Below are 6,207 nucleotides of genomic sequence, written 5' to 3' on the forward strand. Positions count from 1 at the left end.
TATATATATATATATATATATATATATATATATATATATATATATATATTTAGTGATCGTTTTTGTAAGCAGCTTTTTCTTTTGATATCCGTCTGCTGAAAACGTTAACATCAGGCGGCAGTTGAAACACTCTGCATGTAGACACGTCATAGACACCCCACGCTACTTTCTAACCGCTCGCTCTTCCTCGGATTGGCGAGAACGAAAATTCGCAGGCGCATTCGCGACAACGACAACGACCTAAATGGTCGGACGCCTCCTTCGTGTGGCTATATCGGATTATGATCCGGGCGGTGCTGTTCGCCTCGATGTGGAGCCACCTTAATCCGCAGAGAGAAGGATAGAGAGAGAGAGAGAGAGAGAGCCCGCTCTTTCGCTCTGTTCCGCGCGACTTATCATCTCGATCGTTAAAAGTGCATGCGGGTGGGTCTATAGCGCGCATAGTCGGCATAGGGTACATCTGTCTCTCCGCGCGCATACACGGGGTGTCTCTAAAGCACGATGAAAAGCTACCGTATCACCACTATCCGATATTAAAACTTACATTTGCTGATATCGGTTAACGCGAGTTTGAATCACCGTCTCCCATCTTTTTGCATATTATATTTTATGACTCTTATCTGGAAAGAAAATGATCTTTAATGTAGAGGGTGCCTTCGTTTTTCCTGGTGTAAAGAATCTGCACGATATCGTTAGCGTTCTTCTTAAACGAAGAAACATTTAGTTAATTTAAACATTTAAGCGGTATTAAAAAAATCATTAATATGGTACCGAGGGAAGGAAATTAGGGTTTTCCTCTTGAAAAGAATTTTCATCGTACGGTATTTTTTCTCGAGCGGTTAATTTTAAGCATAGATCAATCGAGTTTCGAGTTTAACGTCTCGTTAAATTGGAATCTTTCAAACTTCTGGCGTACCTCAACTTGAGATTAAATTAAAATGTGCTTCGTAATGTGTAATATTTGCCAAAAAGTCCAACTTCAACAAAATCATCCCTAAACTTCATCGCTCAAAAGGAAGAGAAGGAGAGAGAGAAAAAAAGAAGGGACTAGCTTGAAAATGTTTTTCTTCACCGCGTCGCCGCTTTTCTCTTCTACTCTGCTCTTTACAGACGTACTTTATACATACGCGATCGCACGATTCGAGTCCCGAATTGTGCGAGACACCCTGTAGAACCGCCGTCGCCGACACAACGATCGTACGTGCCGTGTTCGTTGTTGACGGTGAGCGGGTGGCCGGACGGACGGGCACCGAATAAACACACGTCGTGTGCACACATGTGCATGTATGCACGCACTCACGTATACACACGCACGTACGCACGCATACAGACGTACACATGTACCACAGCGTACATATCACACACACGCGGCAGCCTGACGGATGGGATGGACTGGTAGGAGGATAGAGGGACAGTTGAAATGGTCGTCGCTCGTACACACTACACACACGTCAGGCATACGTTTCATCCACCTGCAATGAGTGCGACTTCAGGTAGAAAAAAGAAATGCCCGTTTGCTTAGGGCCGCATTAGCATCCACTACGTTCTGCGTTCTGCCCGGCACAGCATTTTCGGGGCCCCGCCGTGCCGCGCGCCGTTTCGAACCACGCCGGTCCCTCTCGAGAACTCGTGAGATGTCCTCCTCCTCCTCCTCCTTCTCTTCCTCCTTTCCGACCTCCTCACTCGCTCCTCCATTATTCAGTATCCTTTGGAAGGATAGAGGACGGCCAGTATTCTTGAAGGATGGACAGACGCGCTCGGTTTCGGGGCTCTCCGATTTCATGGTTCTCCACAACGCTGTGGATTCGCGGTTCTGTCGAATTCAAAGAGTTCACGAATTCCTAGTCCTCGGTGCCACTGGAGAGCTCTTCATGTATATACGGATAAATTTATTCTACTCTCGAGACAGAGGGGAAGAAATTACGAAACTCTCCTCTTATCTTCAAAAAGGAGCGAGATACGTTAGATCTTCGATCCCACGGATCCTCGGTTACTCTCGTACTCTCGCAAAGCCGCACAACTTTGTGTCCGTAGTTCCACGAAGCCACAGATTTTCTTAAGTTCGCATACGGAGTGTCTGGGAGGAGAATCGGATGTCGACGTTCGACCGCAGGTATTAGAAGACCAGCTGAAAGTATAGGAGATCGAAGAATGAACTTTTTTGCACCTGTCTCTTAAGTCTCTTTAGCCCGTGAGAGAAATTCTTCTCGTAAATGACAATGACTTTTTATTTTCATTTCATCCAAATTCTATACAAAGAATATTTTGTTGTGCGCGTAAGCACATTGAATTCAAATCTGTTTTAATGCATAAAATTACTTACAACATCGCTTTATATTACAATGAAAAAAATATTAAATAATAAACACATACATTCAATATTTTAATAAATATTTGTTTGAATATTTCTAAATAAATATTTACTAAATGTGAACCTATATTTATTTGATACAAAATCATTAATTTGATTTAACTGTCACTTTTTTTATTAAGTAAATGTTTACTTAGTACTGTTTAAAGAAATATGTGTTAAAATTTAATAAACTTTTTTCAGTGTATATTCGTTAAAAAACATGAGATTTTCTGGGATTTAGTATATCAAATTCAGATATTTTTCGTCGAAGATTGTGGATACTGTCACATAGAGAAATAGCTCATATAGACCCGAGATTCAGAGAAAATGATAAAGACAATAAGAGCCCATGATGAACTCGTTGTAATAAATAAAGTATTTCTGTCTGATTTCGTAACTCAACTTTGGAACCGCGCATCCCGATACGATTTACCTTTGCTGACAATGAGATTTATTAGCTATGATTCATCGTCGGGATAATGACTTTTCGCAGTTCGGCCCATCTGTGATGGATTTCAAGACCAGGTATAAAATCAGCTAGGTCGTTTATTTAGATTCCGCGGCACTTTTCTTACTCTCGTCCGAGATCTCTTTCGAATTCCTCGCCTCCATTATTCAGCGTTTCCAATCGAAACGGCCGCGATGCGACCAGACACGACGCTGTGTGAAAATCGATGCCGCGATGACGCGATCGACGCCGAGTGATAAGCATCGTTGTACGTTTTGTCAACGACATTCGCCGCGTGATAACAACCAGTCGTTTCCGGCCGACTGGAAGCTCGCCTCCCTACAGAAACCGCCCTTTTCTCGTCTTCCGCGAACTTCTCAATTTCGTGCGATTTATCATTGTTAAGAATATATATTTCCATTCTGAACACTAAACATGTAACGGATGGTACGTATACGTCGTAAGTTTATCAGTAGAATACATTTGGAGAATCATAAATTTATATGTAAGTTATAAAGTTATAAAGCAGTTCATCGCAGAGCGAGATACAAATAGACGAGCATTTCGCAGCCCCTTGTTGGCGGCGCACTAGGGTTAATTATCTGAGTTCTGGAATTATCCCTCTTCTCCCGCGGGAAAGATATAATCCGAGGTTTAACCCTCGACAGGACCGAGTCCTGATGTGTAACATGGCGGGCTGGTGAGGGTGAGGGTCATTTATCGTAGGAAATTCGGGAATATCGGGAGTTAGTTCCGAAAACGTCAGTTTTACCTCGGATTAGTCGGGCGATTTTCCGTGAAAATTAAAGTCTGGACTTCTGTGATTCTCTCGTCGTATGGAGAACTCGTCGGCATCGATCATTACGTGTAAAATCGATAATTAATGCTCAATTCGTTCAGATTTCGAATCAAGTGGGGAAAAGGAAAAAAAACTGTACGATTATATACGATTCTTCTCTCTCTCTCTCTCTCTTCTTTTTTTCCGTAGAAGAGCGTCCATGAGTTCGCCTTAATTCACGAGGGAGGACAAAATTGTCACGGCACAATTAATGATGAGGAGCGACGGCGATGCAAAAAGCGGTGTTTGTCCGAGATCGAGATACTCGTCCCGCGATGCTTAAAGCAGCAATTAAAAGCTCGTTACTCACGTCCGTCTATTAATTATTCAAGAAACCGGCCGGGCGTGTCGCGCGGAAGCGGAAGCTCCGCATCGAACGTCAAACTCGACATCGATGAAAATGGTGGCAATATCGTTCATTTCAACGCAATCCAAAGAATTATTAAGTTTTGATCGCGATATTTTTCATTCTTAAACGCCTCATTAACATATTGGCTACATTCAGCAGAAAAAGTAGCTTTGCAATTATCTAAAATTCTTTAACATTGTCGTTTTGGCTTTTAGCTTCTTACTAGATCTAAATGCATAAACCAATCAGAAAAATTTGAGAAAAATTTTAGAACAGTTGCAGAACTTTTCCTCTGCTGAATGCAATCATCGATATATGCCATATATGGAATACTTCAACTTGATTGCTCATAACTTCATAAACATAAAAATAATATTGTAAAATATTCTTTTAATTGAAATGCCAGATTAAGTTGCAAATGTATATGTTTTTATTAATTGAAAGTCTAATGAATCCTGACTTTTTTTTCAACTATATTATGAAAAACTGTTTAAAACTGTTTATATAATGTTTATCATAATCTTATATAAGTTTAAGTTATAATCTTATTCTTCGGATTTTGACCTTCAACTTTAAGCAAAACATTAATTTAAAGTACTCTGATTGCAAATCTAATTAAACAAATTTCGGAGTAAATATCCATTAAAGTTAAAAAAGTCTAACATGCCATAAGCGAACAGGCGTTTAAGGCTTATATTCAAATTTTGCCGCAAATTCTAAAGATATCGAGGTGCGATTAAAAAACTTAAATTAAATTATAAGATTTGAGACCTTTCGAATAAGTATCTTCATTCAGGGCGTTGAAAACAATTAATATTTGGAAACCGCTGTAAGAATGGATTTCTACAAGGCATGTCGTAATTTCGTCCTTCAAGAAACTCATGACTGACGCACGTGGGGGTCGGCAGCGGGCGGTCTGATGACTGCCTATCCTTTCATTACGACCAGTAGGTTATTCATCTTTCGATTTGTGAAGGCAGGATGAAGCATTGAAATTGGCATTTACAACTTACATTTCTTTACTTATAACTATACATTTCTGTCCTAGATTATTTATAAAGCAGTATAGATTAAATTCTAACGGATGCAAGTTACTTTTGTTTGCTTCTCGCTTAACAGGTTTCCAACATGAAGACTCTCGAAAACCTACCCGTACTCTAAGGCGATCGTTCGCTAAAAGACTTAACACGTGACCGACAATCATCTTAACAGCGAGCGTCAAACCTCCCGCACCGTGCTTTTTCCCGTCGTTCGTCGGACAAAGAGACTCACTGATCTACGAGAATAGCCTACAGGAAAGGTCAATAGTAGGGTTCAGCCGACATAGTCTAGACGTTTAAGTATACAAGAAATTACGCTACTTTACTTGTATTTTCATGACGATAAAGATAAAAGGTGAACGTTATGAAGAAAAATTTATTTCTTTGTTATAAGATCGAGCCCACCCATTGTTTCATTATAAATGCAAAATTCTTTGATACAAACACTTACGATAGTGCTAGAGAAAAATCAAAGTATGTGCGTTTAGAGGAAAATATTGTAACAAGCATGCACGTTTTTTCATCTCAAAGTAAAAAGCACGAAGCGAAGACGTATCTTATTTTTAAAGTTGCATCCTTCATATGTCGCATCTGTCGCTCACATTTTTAAGGCGTTCGTTCGTGAACGTTATCGCTATCAAGATAAGCATCAATCATCCAGCCACGCATCGTGCATGAAATTATAATACACAATCCGTATCTTTTACGATTCAAATTTTTTCACAACGCCTTTCAAGAATTCTTCATTTATGCAGAGGCGAACATTTCCATTTCACGGGTGAATAACTTTTACCTGCATTTTTCGATAAGTATAAAAACGGAACGATTGGCTCCGTCTTTTATTCAGACGGATATATATCAAAATCATCATTGTTAAGCTTGAAAAAAAAAGTTTTCGTGGTACGCTTTAATTACAAGCTGGGAATTAACTTGGAACCCCATATCTCGCATCTGTCGCTAAAGGCACGATATGAATATGGGCTTTTGAATCTGCGGAGGTCAGGTCTTGAGCTCCTGTTTCCTGCAGACCCCCCGTCCGCTCCCACCCAGTGACGTAACCACCGACCGTGCATCCTCACGTGCACATAGACGGCGTGCACGCACACACACACACACACGCACACACACACACACACACACACACACACACACACACGCGCGCGCGCGCGCGCGCGCGCG

The sequence above is a fragment of the Atta cephalotes genome (assembly GCF_000143395.1).
Source record: "Atta cephalotes unplaced genomic scaffold scaffold00025, whole genome shotgun sequence".
Taxonomy (NCBI): Eukaryota; Metazoa; Arthropoda; class Insecta; order Hymenoptera; family Formicidae; genus Atta; species Atta cephalotes.